This window comes from Rhopilema esculentum, chromosome 15, assembly GCF_057945365.1.
Source record: "Rhopilema esculentum isolate cy_ngs chromosome 15, ASM5794536v1, whole genome shotgun sequence".
Lineage (NCBI taxonomy): Eukaryota > Metazoa > Cnidaria > Scyphozoa > Rhizostomeae > Rhizostomatidae > Rhopilema > Rhopilema esculentum.
In genome coordinates, this window is record NC_142829.1 from 3,638,507 (window position 1) to 3,648,922 (window position 10,416).

A 10,416-nucleotide genomic window follows, 5' to 3' on the forward strand; every position below is an offset into this window, starting at 1 on the left:
AACATGCTCAATGCATTCTAAACAACAGGTTACACCATTCAATCTTTTCCTCTCTTGGGTGCAGTTAAATATTAGCTATAAGTCAGCGCTGTGAGTTATTTTTCTCCGATCGCGGTAACAGCCTAAAAAATTCACCATATCTTTGAAAAGCGTTAAGATTAAGAGTAAGAGTTATTAGTTTCTTAAGACTAAATACTGAAGCAACGAACATCGTAGAGAAATCAGTTTTGTTGATTTTCTTGATTACTTAGATAAAACATGAGTCAAAACTATGGACGAAAATTTGCATAAAAAGAAGCATAAATAAAGGGTATTCCTAGAAATTCGGAGCCTGGAGAAATCCCGAACTAGGCAGGCTTAAAGGCGGGTTTCCACTTTGGCGAATCTGGTCGCGCGAACTTTGCGATCGCTCGATTGCTATCGCAGGATTTATTTCCACTCTTGAGATTTGGCCGCGAGATCCTTGTCAGTGCCCTAGAATAATTAGGCGCGTAAACAATATGGCGATTATAAGGCCACAAATTTTGATTCTCATTTTATTGAGGTGACGATTAAAAAGAAAAGCCTTGCAGACTCGTAAGAAAAGGAGATGCTGGGTAAGGAAAATATGTGCAGAGAGATATGAAAAGGGAGAGTAACACCAGCTTGTCAAATAGATGAAACTTTTCGACATTTTCAAACGCAAGATAATTTGACTGTACTTTAGGGCAGGGGCGGATCCAGACATTCGCAACATTCGCACTGGCGAATGTCAGATTTCCACATGTCTTTTTGTAATTGTCTGTTAATACATTTTAGCATTGTGAATATTGTACTAGAAATGGCCAGATAATAAAAAAAGGTCCACAGAATACAAGAAATAAAAGTTTTGTTTCCTGCCCTAGTTGCTTTGATGTCACCTTGTTGTTTACTTTTTAGGTTTTATTCCCTCGTTTTCGTGATTTAGAGATGATATATTCGAAAGAGGGCTCCCCCTTTTACGCATAAATTCACAGAGCACCAATAAGGTTTGATGCGAATGTCGAATGGAATTATAATATATTAGGCATGCGTGCGCAAATGAAGTAGTACTGAAAAATGTATGCCAAAAATTTGTGCGAATGTCAGTCAAGCTATGTTATTTAGCCATCTGAAAACCAATAGGAAATGTATATGGGAAATTTTTTTGCGAATGTGGCGAAGGTAGATGCGAACTATGTTCGGTAGCCAGTTGAGGGAGAGAACCTTGGAAAGAGAGCAGATTGAAACCTCGCTTCCACATCAACCGCCATGATTGTTGTTGGAAAGCTGTGGAGATATTTGCTTGCAGAAGAGGAGCAATTGTACTTCAGAGGGAGTGAAAGGAGTCAAATATAAGATGATTTTTAATTTGAATCAGCGAATTTCTTATGAAGATGTTCAAAGTTTGTCGAAGATTTTGGTTGATGGATGGAATTTGATAGATGGCAATATGCGAGGACAGTTCAGTTGGACCTAAAATTGTTGAACCAAAATTTTGCCTATGTTTTCATTTTCATGATGGAGGACGTTATTTAGACAGAGATTCAGACTCAAATAATATTTTGAAAAATACGTGTTGCATTTTAAGGTAAATAGCCATTTTTATGCAGGCTTTCAATCAGAACTTTTAGGGTTCAAGTCAGGTACATCTTGATAATGATGATGTAGCATTCTGACGAATGATGCTGTTCTATAAATATCTTGATGAATTTGAATATGCTGAATTTTAGAGTTCTAGATATTTTTTATTGATAGATGTTGTTATTATCACAAACCTGTAAATAGTTTGACTGTGCTGGGGATTTGTTTTTGAATAAGATATTGCATTTTCTACGGCGTATTCTTTTCTTGTTAATTTTATGCTGTCAGTTTTGGAAAAATCTAGACTGCCATATTTGTAAATGAGAAATTGTAATAGTATTTTGATTTTATTTGTCTGGTCATGCCATAAATATGGTAACCCTTTTCACGAGTTTAACCTCTAAAACTAGTAAAATTATAAGAGTATACCATTTGAAACTTTTGGTTCTGAAATACCCTTAAGATTCATTAATTTTTGTTTATGAATTTGCAAGTGACTGACAGTTTTCTTTTCTATGTAATTGTGTGTGTAAATAAATGTAAATATGGGTAGTAAATAAGTGCAATCAATGGAATGATCCTAATGGGGGAATTACTACATTATTAATAAGAAATTCACAGCAAGTTGGTTCTGCCAAGTAAATATCTCATATAAATCCATATAGTAAAAGTTACCATGTTTGCCTTATTTCTTTGCCATTACTGACTTTGTTTGATGTACATTTAAAATTTGTATATAATATATATTTATGATGTTCTTGTTATGGAAAGACAATGAATTGTTTTAAATTCTGTTACATTTGCTGTTTTACCAACACCTGAAAATACTAAAAATTGTATGATGTGTATTGACCTAACTGGTATTTTTGGCCATGTTTAAGGCACATCACACAGCAGTTTAGATAGAAAGGTGAATGCACAAAATAAATAACAGAAAAGCTCTGAGCCCCTAAGGTACTTGGTGTTGAAGTCAAACATTTGGGTGGATATTGCATTGAAAATTTCTACACTAAACACAGTATTTGATTGTTAAATAATATCATTGTATAAATAGAACTAAGATTCCTTTCTTTAAATGGCTGTTTTTAAGTGAGTGACATAAAATGTTTTTCATGAGTTTTTCTCCCTGAGAAGGGGTGATACACACATCTAATATACCCTTATTTTAGCTCATCCTCTTTGTTCTTGACAATTTTTGGTTCTGTGCCTAGACTTGCCATTAAATCATTATTAAGAGGACATTTCAAATCTTTGCTGCTGTTTTTCCATCACAAAAGCCATGTAGGAAACAAAACATGCCAACACAACAAAAACTTGATGAGTGTTTCTCAAAATTTTTCCAGAGATCTCTTTTCTTGTTCACTCAATAAGTAAAATGCCAAATTGTCAATTAAATCCAGACCTGGCTGTTATTCTTAATATTTATCCTTAAATTTCTCAACCTTTGAGCCTCAACATTTTCTGTTTCCTAATCCTAAAACTTAATATAAGGAAAAATACATCTTTAAGTGGAAAACTTCGATTCTGAGACTATAGTAAAATGTTACTGATTTTTTTTGGGCGTGGTCATATAGGCGTGGTCGAAACTTTGCGAATGTCAGATTTCTTTCTGCATCCGCCCCTGCTTTAGGGGATTGACTTTGCTGAAATTGACTTAAGAGCGACATGACTTCTGGATCGATCCTTATTTTTTCCATCGTCTTCTTCTCAGCGTAGCAGAGCGTGGAGTTGACTTTTTGGACAAGCGCCAAAGAAAACAAGACAAGAGGCATTTTACGTAAACCAGACAAAAAACAAAGCATCTAATTGGTTCTTGATAATCTGGTCGCAGAAAAGTTAAAATCTATTCAACTCCCAAAAGCGATCGCGCGATCGCCAGTGCAAAGGGGAATCACTGCCAATGGGTTTAATGCGCATGCCCAGAACAGCAGTCGCCCGATCGCGTGACCTGAATCGCCGAAGTGGAAACCCGCCTTAAGAAGGTACCTTTTAGAGTTGTTTTAACGTTCGCAACTTTTTAATAATAAAATTTTCGCAACTTTAGATCTACAAAATTTTTCTTGCAAAGCTTTTTTGCTTTGCACTACTTTTAAAATGAATGTATAGCGAAGGGCGGGGGGGAGTGTGAGAAATGACGTCATTGATGATATAATAGAGGGGTTCAGAGAGATAGTTACACAAGGGGGCAGGGGGCCTAAAAATCTTTAAATTATAGGTGATATCATTTATGTATGACTCTGTCATGAATGTCAAATGTCTTGTCTACACTATACTATCGAACCTTGTTACAGCCTGAGTAGGGGGTAGAGTGAACCCAAGTAATATTTTCTGTAGTGCAAACACAAAGGACTTGGCCCGGGCTGACTCGGCCCTGGCTGACTCGGCCCTGGCTGACTCTGCCCGGGCTGACTCGGCCCGGGCTGACTCGGCCCGGGCTGACTCGGCCCGGACTGACTCGGCCCGGGCTGACTCGGCCCGGGCTGACTCGGCCCGGGCTGACTCGGCCCGGGCTGACTCGGCCCGGGCTGACTCGGCCCGGGCTGACTCGGCCCAGGCTGACTCGGCCCAGGCTTGACCAGAGGGTTGAGCCCGGTTAACTTTTCTACTGCGCATGCGGAATAAGGTTGCGAATTGAAAAAGGCAAAAAATTCCATGTAAACGGAAGTTTCCATAACTTCTTTATCAAAACTACTAGTTGAGGTCGTAAAATCTCTTGACCTGTTAAGCCGATTATCGTTGCTTTGCGGTTGTGGTCGCATGTCTCATTTACAATACAGTAAATCCTTGCTTTTTTGAGTTTCAGGCTGAAGTAGGTTCTTATTAGGAAGGTACTTGGATGAATTTCAGGGTATGAAGGTCCTCATTGGAAGGATCCCTTATTCAAAATTTTAGGATTCATTATCAAGAGATGCATTCAACCCTGTTTTTCCCCTTTGGCAATGCTATCAATGCAACATTACAAATATATTTACAGGAAGACATTTGGATTTTACTGTGGTTTACGAGTGTACCTTGCAAGTGCGATCAGAAAAATTCCGTTTTCTACGGTCTTACAACTATTCTACATACAGGTACGAAAAAGCTATTTTGTACCCAAAAAAATATAATCGAATGGCTCAAAAATTTGCACATGGCCAGGACAGATGTCGGGTAAGCAAAGTGTGTCTCAAATTTGTGTAGCTGGGAATCAGTTTACTGCAAATTATGTCATAATTCAATTAAATTAGGAATTAGACTTGAAAAAATTAACGAATTGATAAACGACGTTTCGAGCATAGCCCGTTATCAAATTAGTATATTTGTGTCATAATTCATTCTTAAAATCTCATGCAATGCATGACGGAATGGAGAATTATATTGCAAGCAAAACTGGGGCTTGTCCCCAGGGATGACGCCAGAAAAGAAATGCTGGGGAGCTGTAATGTCAGAGTGCCGACAGTGAGTGAACCACCAACAAAGATCTAATATAACACCATTTCCGCTGTGGTACTTCCAGTTCAAAAAATGAAAAAAAATGAAAAAATCAAACAATGAAAAAAAATAAAAAAATCACGAAGTGGAAGTTATGAAAGTGCCAACATTGCTTGAAATTTTTCAAAAATTGTAGTGCCGACGGAGGGGCTCAATGAATTTTTGGGGGGCTCCTGCACTCCCCCCAAAGCACCCCCGGTGGCGCCATCCTTGTTCTCCCCGGAAAAATATTTTAAATCACGCTATTTGGAAATTCAGAAATTGCCGAAATTTAATGTCTTTTCTTTTCACAATTTGCTTTGGGAAGAAGATTCTCAGTCAAATTGACTGTATTTGAAACTCTGAAAGAGTGGCAAAATATTTAGGTGTCAAATGATATAAAGTGGTTTCCAGATTTTGAAAGTTAGACTAAAGCCTAAAGCCTAAAGCTGTTTTTCAGTTAGCGCGACACTATCTTCTAAGATTTTACAGAGAAAGCAACTTCTCTTTCCAGCGTAGGAGACGAGATTATTTTCGATTAAACACGCAATCTTCTGAAATTTAGCAAAATAATGACTTCATTCTCATCAAACGGTAATTTATGAATTTTTGAAAGTTTTAAAGCGTGTCTTTGAAAAAATAAAGAGGAGCTTTAGCTTCTACTAGCCTAGTATGATGCCCGTACAATTATGCGTAATTATGGTCAGGCATTGAACATGTGCTTATAAACTATTGACTTTTCAGAAAGATATCTGACAACATCATTTGGAAAAATGGGTTCTAAGGGATCCTCATGCCACCCGTTTGTGCAAATTTATAATTTTGCAGATTGATGGGCTTCTTCTGTATGAGAAAGACATGGTAAAAAGGACAAGGAATCTTTTAAGAAAAAACACAGATATTATTCAGTAACGAAAATTATTTAAGTTTGAGGAAAAATTGGAATACTTTAATAAGTTATTTTCAAAACATACGGCTTAATCTTCCATTAATACTTGTAGGAGTTTCATATTTTCCAGGCTCTTTCTATAGAATTCCAGGTTTGACGTGTTTCTGCCAAGTTCCAAACAAGGAGAAGAAGGGGGGGATGGGGTACGGCTGGTCATTAGTCAGGGGATAAAAAGCCTCGTTTGTCACTAGACACGACTTTTGAATAAAGTTGGACAAAATTTCTTTTTAGTACAAAACGCAGGAGTTTTAGCGCTTCAAATTCAAAATCAAGATGCCTCTGAGTTCTTAGTTGAAATGCAAAATTAAATAGTCTGTCACAGGACGTTTAAAAAATTTTATCCTTTATCATTCTTAGAGCAGACTTAACTATTAAGGGAAATTTGATGGTCCAAGGAAAGAGCCAGGGCCTATTTTAAGAAATTTTCAATGCTACACATTTTTAAGAAATTTTCAATGCTGCACATTTATAATCATATTTTTCATAGGAATTTTTGTTGTTGCAATCAGTGCAAACCCCTGCAAGCCTCGCGTATCTTAGTCATGCAAGTGTAGCGAATTTTGAACACGTGTATAGGCCATGACGGAGAAATTACAAACAGATATACGATAATATACACAATTAATAATAACATTTCAAAACAGCAACAAAACAAACAGAAGCTACAAAACCTGAATAGAAACATAGTCATTTATCTCTTGTAAACAGAGTCACTATCTCATGTTTTGTCTGGACAGTAAAACAAAAAAGTTTTATTGTTACTGAGGGAAACTGATAAATTGTTACTGAGGCAGCCTTTCCACTAGCCTTGGTTAAAACATACCCGGGTTAAAAGTTATCCGTTTTTAAAGTGAGTCAATGGAAACGGCATTTTTCTTCGACCGGTTTTTAATCCGTTTTTGATCGTTCCCACTAAGCCGGGTTTAAATGTATCCAGGGTGAAAAGTTGTAAGAGAAATCAGTATTTGCATAAAAAATCCTTCAATTTCTATCGTTGTAGGCCAATGGAAGCAACATCGACATCCAGGATTTTGTTTTTTTGATTTTTGGCGCCGTCTCAATTTTTAAACGTTGCTGTTGTTGCAACTGGATCAAAAGTTATCCGGGTTCGGCGTTTCCATTAACTCGCAGGTGAGTCAAAAGATACCCGGGTAAAAACTGACCCACAAGACAGACCCGTTTTCAAGCTTATCCGTTTTTCAAATGGGTTAGTGGGAACGCGACGCAGAAACGGATAACTTTTAACCCGGATATGTTTTAACCCAGGCTAGTGGAAAGGCTGTCTGAATATTTTATCTTCGACAATATCAAATTACGAAATTTACAGCAATGCTGACATTTACAGGAGATGTTTTGTTTTTGGTTTTGGGAATTTCGATTTGTTTTAAGTTTTGATAAGAGAGTCTTTCCGATGGTTATACAAAAATCACAATACATGAACTCTATATCAAAGTGACGAGGAAAATTCACATTTTGTGAACAAAGCAGGAATCTGGGATAGCCGCAAAAAGACATTTTCACAAATCCAAAATTCAATACTGCACAATTTGGAAATCAATACTATACGTTTTTAAAATTAATACTGAACAAAGTGTGTAATACTGCACACTAAAATAGGCCCTGGAAAGAGCATTATCATTCAAGAAAGGAACATGCACAAATTACATAACAAAATATAGGCAACATTGGAAAAATCCTCTTCCCTCTAAATTATCATCTAATTTGCATCATTTATTGATCATAATGACCGTAAAAATTTGTGTGAACCCCCTCCCTCCATCTTTGATTAGGTAATATGTGAACGTTCCCATACCCAACTGCCAACGCATCGATAATCTTATCCAGATACAACCATTCTGAAAGGAAAGAACATAGGATTGTACTCAGTTAATGCAGGGGCGTAACTTGGCCAATAGGTTTGGGGGGGGGGGTGAAAAGGGTTTCTGCCCTGCGAAAATGAGTGGTGTCCTGCAGACCTCGTAGCAAAGGTTTTCTCTATAGGTTACTAGTGAAAGCTTTACTTCTAAGCAATAAAAACAAACTTGAAATTTCATTGCCTATGAAATATCTATTTTTTTACTTGAGCGTAAATTAAATGTCAAATTTGATTTTCTTTTGTCATATCATATCAAGTTTAGTGAGGTAGGATAACCCACCATGGTTGGGTCCGAGGTGAAATTTTTTTTGAAATTATACCTTGTAAAAGGGCTAAAAAGCATCTCCCAGACTAAAATTTAGCAAAATACTATACTGCTAAAAAACTGATTATTGTTTATTTGAAAAATAGGGAGGGGGGATGGTATGCTAAAACTCTAATGATAGACGTTGTGGAAGGAGAGAAACAGTAACCTTTCGTTTCAGACTGCACATAGTTGTGAATGACAGAGCAATGTTGTTTCGATTGGGAGAATTTTATTTCCTGAACAGAAATGTGCAGTTTCTTATCTTGAGAAAGCCATGTTTACACCTCCAAAATGAAAACATTGCAATGATGCAGAAAGTGATTTACTGAATTAATGCAAATAAAAGAAATATAATAGAAATATACGTGAATAAGTTAGCAATTGGATCAAACAAAATCGGCATCCTAACAGTTTATTCTCTTTTTATTTCATACACTGTTAAAAAGTTATGGAAAAAATTACAAAAAAATTCTTATCTTGACCATAGTGGGGGCCTTCAGCCCTCTACTCCCCCCAGTGGCGCCGTACCTGTCATGAAAATAATTTACAACTTAAATTAATTTGTGTTGACTTGCCCTCATAAACTCATGCATCAATCAATGCATCTATTGGCTATGACTTTCGCTAAGGAATGCTTTCGCTCTGCTAATAAAGGAGCTCTTCCTGACATACCTGTTCCGTTCTCTAAAATGTAATGTCAGGAAGGGAGGTTCATAACAAATATAATATTTCCATTTCAAAATTCGTAAACGGCCCTTTTCGAACTTCAGAGGTGGCGTTTCTGCGTGATAATAAAGCTCTTCTTGGCGCCCTGCGAAATCTTCGATTGCCTTGCGAAATCTGCTATTTTTAAGATTGGGGGGGGGGGGGGGTGTCACACCCCCCCCCCCCCCCCCCACACCCCCCTGATATTTTCGCCCCTGAGTTAATGCTTCAAAAGTGAGAACCCTCTCAGCTATTCGATATCAGGCACTTGGAAAGATTCGCATTAGTCATAAGTAAAGAAACTAATTTGCGTTAGTCACAAGTCTTGGTTAATCAGAGGTTTTGGGCGTTTTTGAAGATATCGGAAAACTGTTCAATAAATTGTACAATTATGAGGAATTGGAAAAAAACTGGTGGAAATGTGATACATCATTGATACAGTTTTTCTCAATTGCTGATCAGCAAGCAGCATCCCAGCAAGTTAAAGAAAAACAAACAGCAGAAATGGAAAAAGCTGAAGAAATGAGAAGGAAATCAGTATAAACAATTGGAGAAAGCTGGAAGAGAAAGAAAGGGGAGGTAAAAAATGTAAGTGAACAGAAACGTAACGTTTGGCAGAAAACCTTTCAAAATTATTCAATAAAGAATCAGAGTTGGCAGTTGACTCAATCCGGGCTGACTCACAATTGCGTTTGGAAACCAAGTTTAGTCCCACTTCCCGTTTAGAATACAAATTAAAGAGAGTTTACCCTGGGTGAACTCAACACAGGTTGAACCCGGGTAGCTTTTTGTAGTGTAAACCGGGTTTTCGTTTGGAAATAATTTCACTTGCTTTCATTATTAAGCGTCGGACGAAGAGTTCAAGTTAATTTTGTTCCACTTTTCCGAGCTATTTGGAACATTATTTCTTCCTTGTACTCATATTGTAGTTTTCTAAATGTATTATCAGTCATTCTATCAGTTCAATTTTGCGTAGACAGAATATGCTCGATGCATTCTAAACAACAGTTTTCACCATTCAATCTTTTCCTCCCTTGGGTACATGTTAAATTTTAGCTGTAAGTCAGCGCTGTGAGTTATTTTTCTCCGATCGCAGTAGCTGCCTAAAATATTTGCCATATCTTTGAAACGCGTTGAGATTTGTAAGAGTTATTAGTTTCCCTTAGACTAAACACTGAAGCAACGAACATCGTAGAGAAATCAGTTTTGTTGATTTTCTTGATTACTTAGATAAAACATGAATCAAAACCATGGAAGAGAATTTGCATAAAAAGAAGCATGAATAAAGGATATTCCTGGGAATTCGGAGCCTGGAGAAATCCCAAACTACCTTTCAGAGTTGTTTTAATGTTCGCAACTTTTTAAAAATATACTTTTCGCAACTTTAGATCTGCAAAATTTTTTCATAAAATAGAAATTATGCTTTTTTGCTTTGCTCTACTTTTCAAATGAATGTATAGCGAAGGGCTGGGGGTGTGTGAGAAATGACGTCATTGGCAATATAATAGAGGGGTTCAGAGAGATGGTGACACAGGGGGGCAGGGGGCC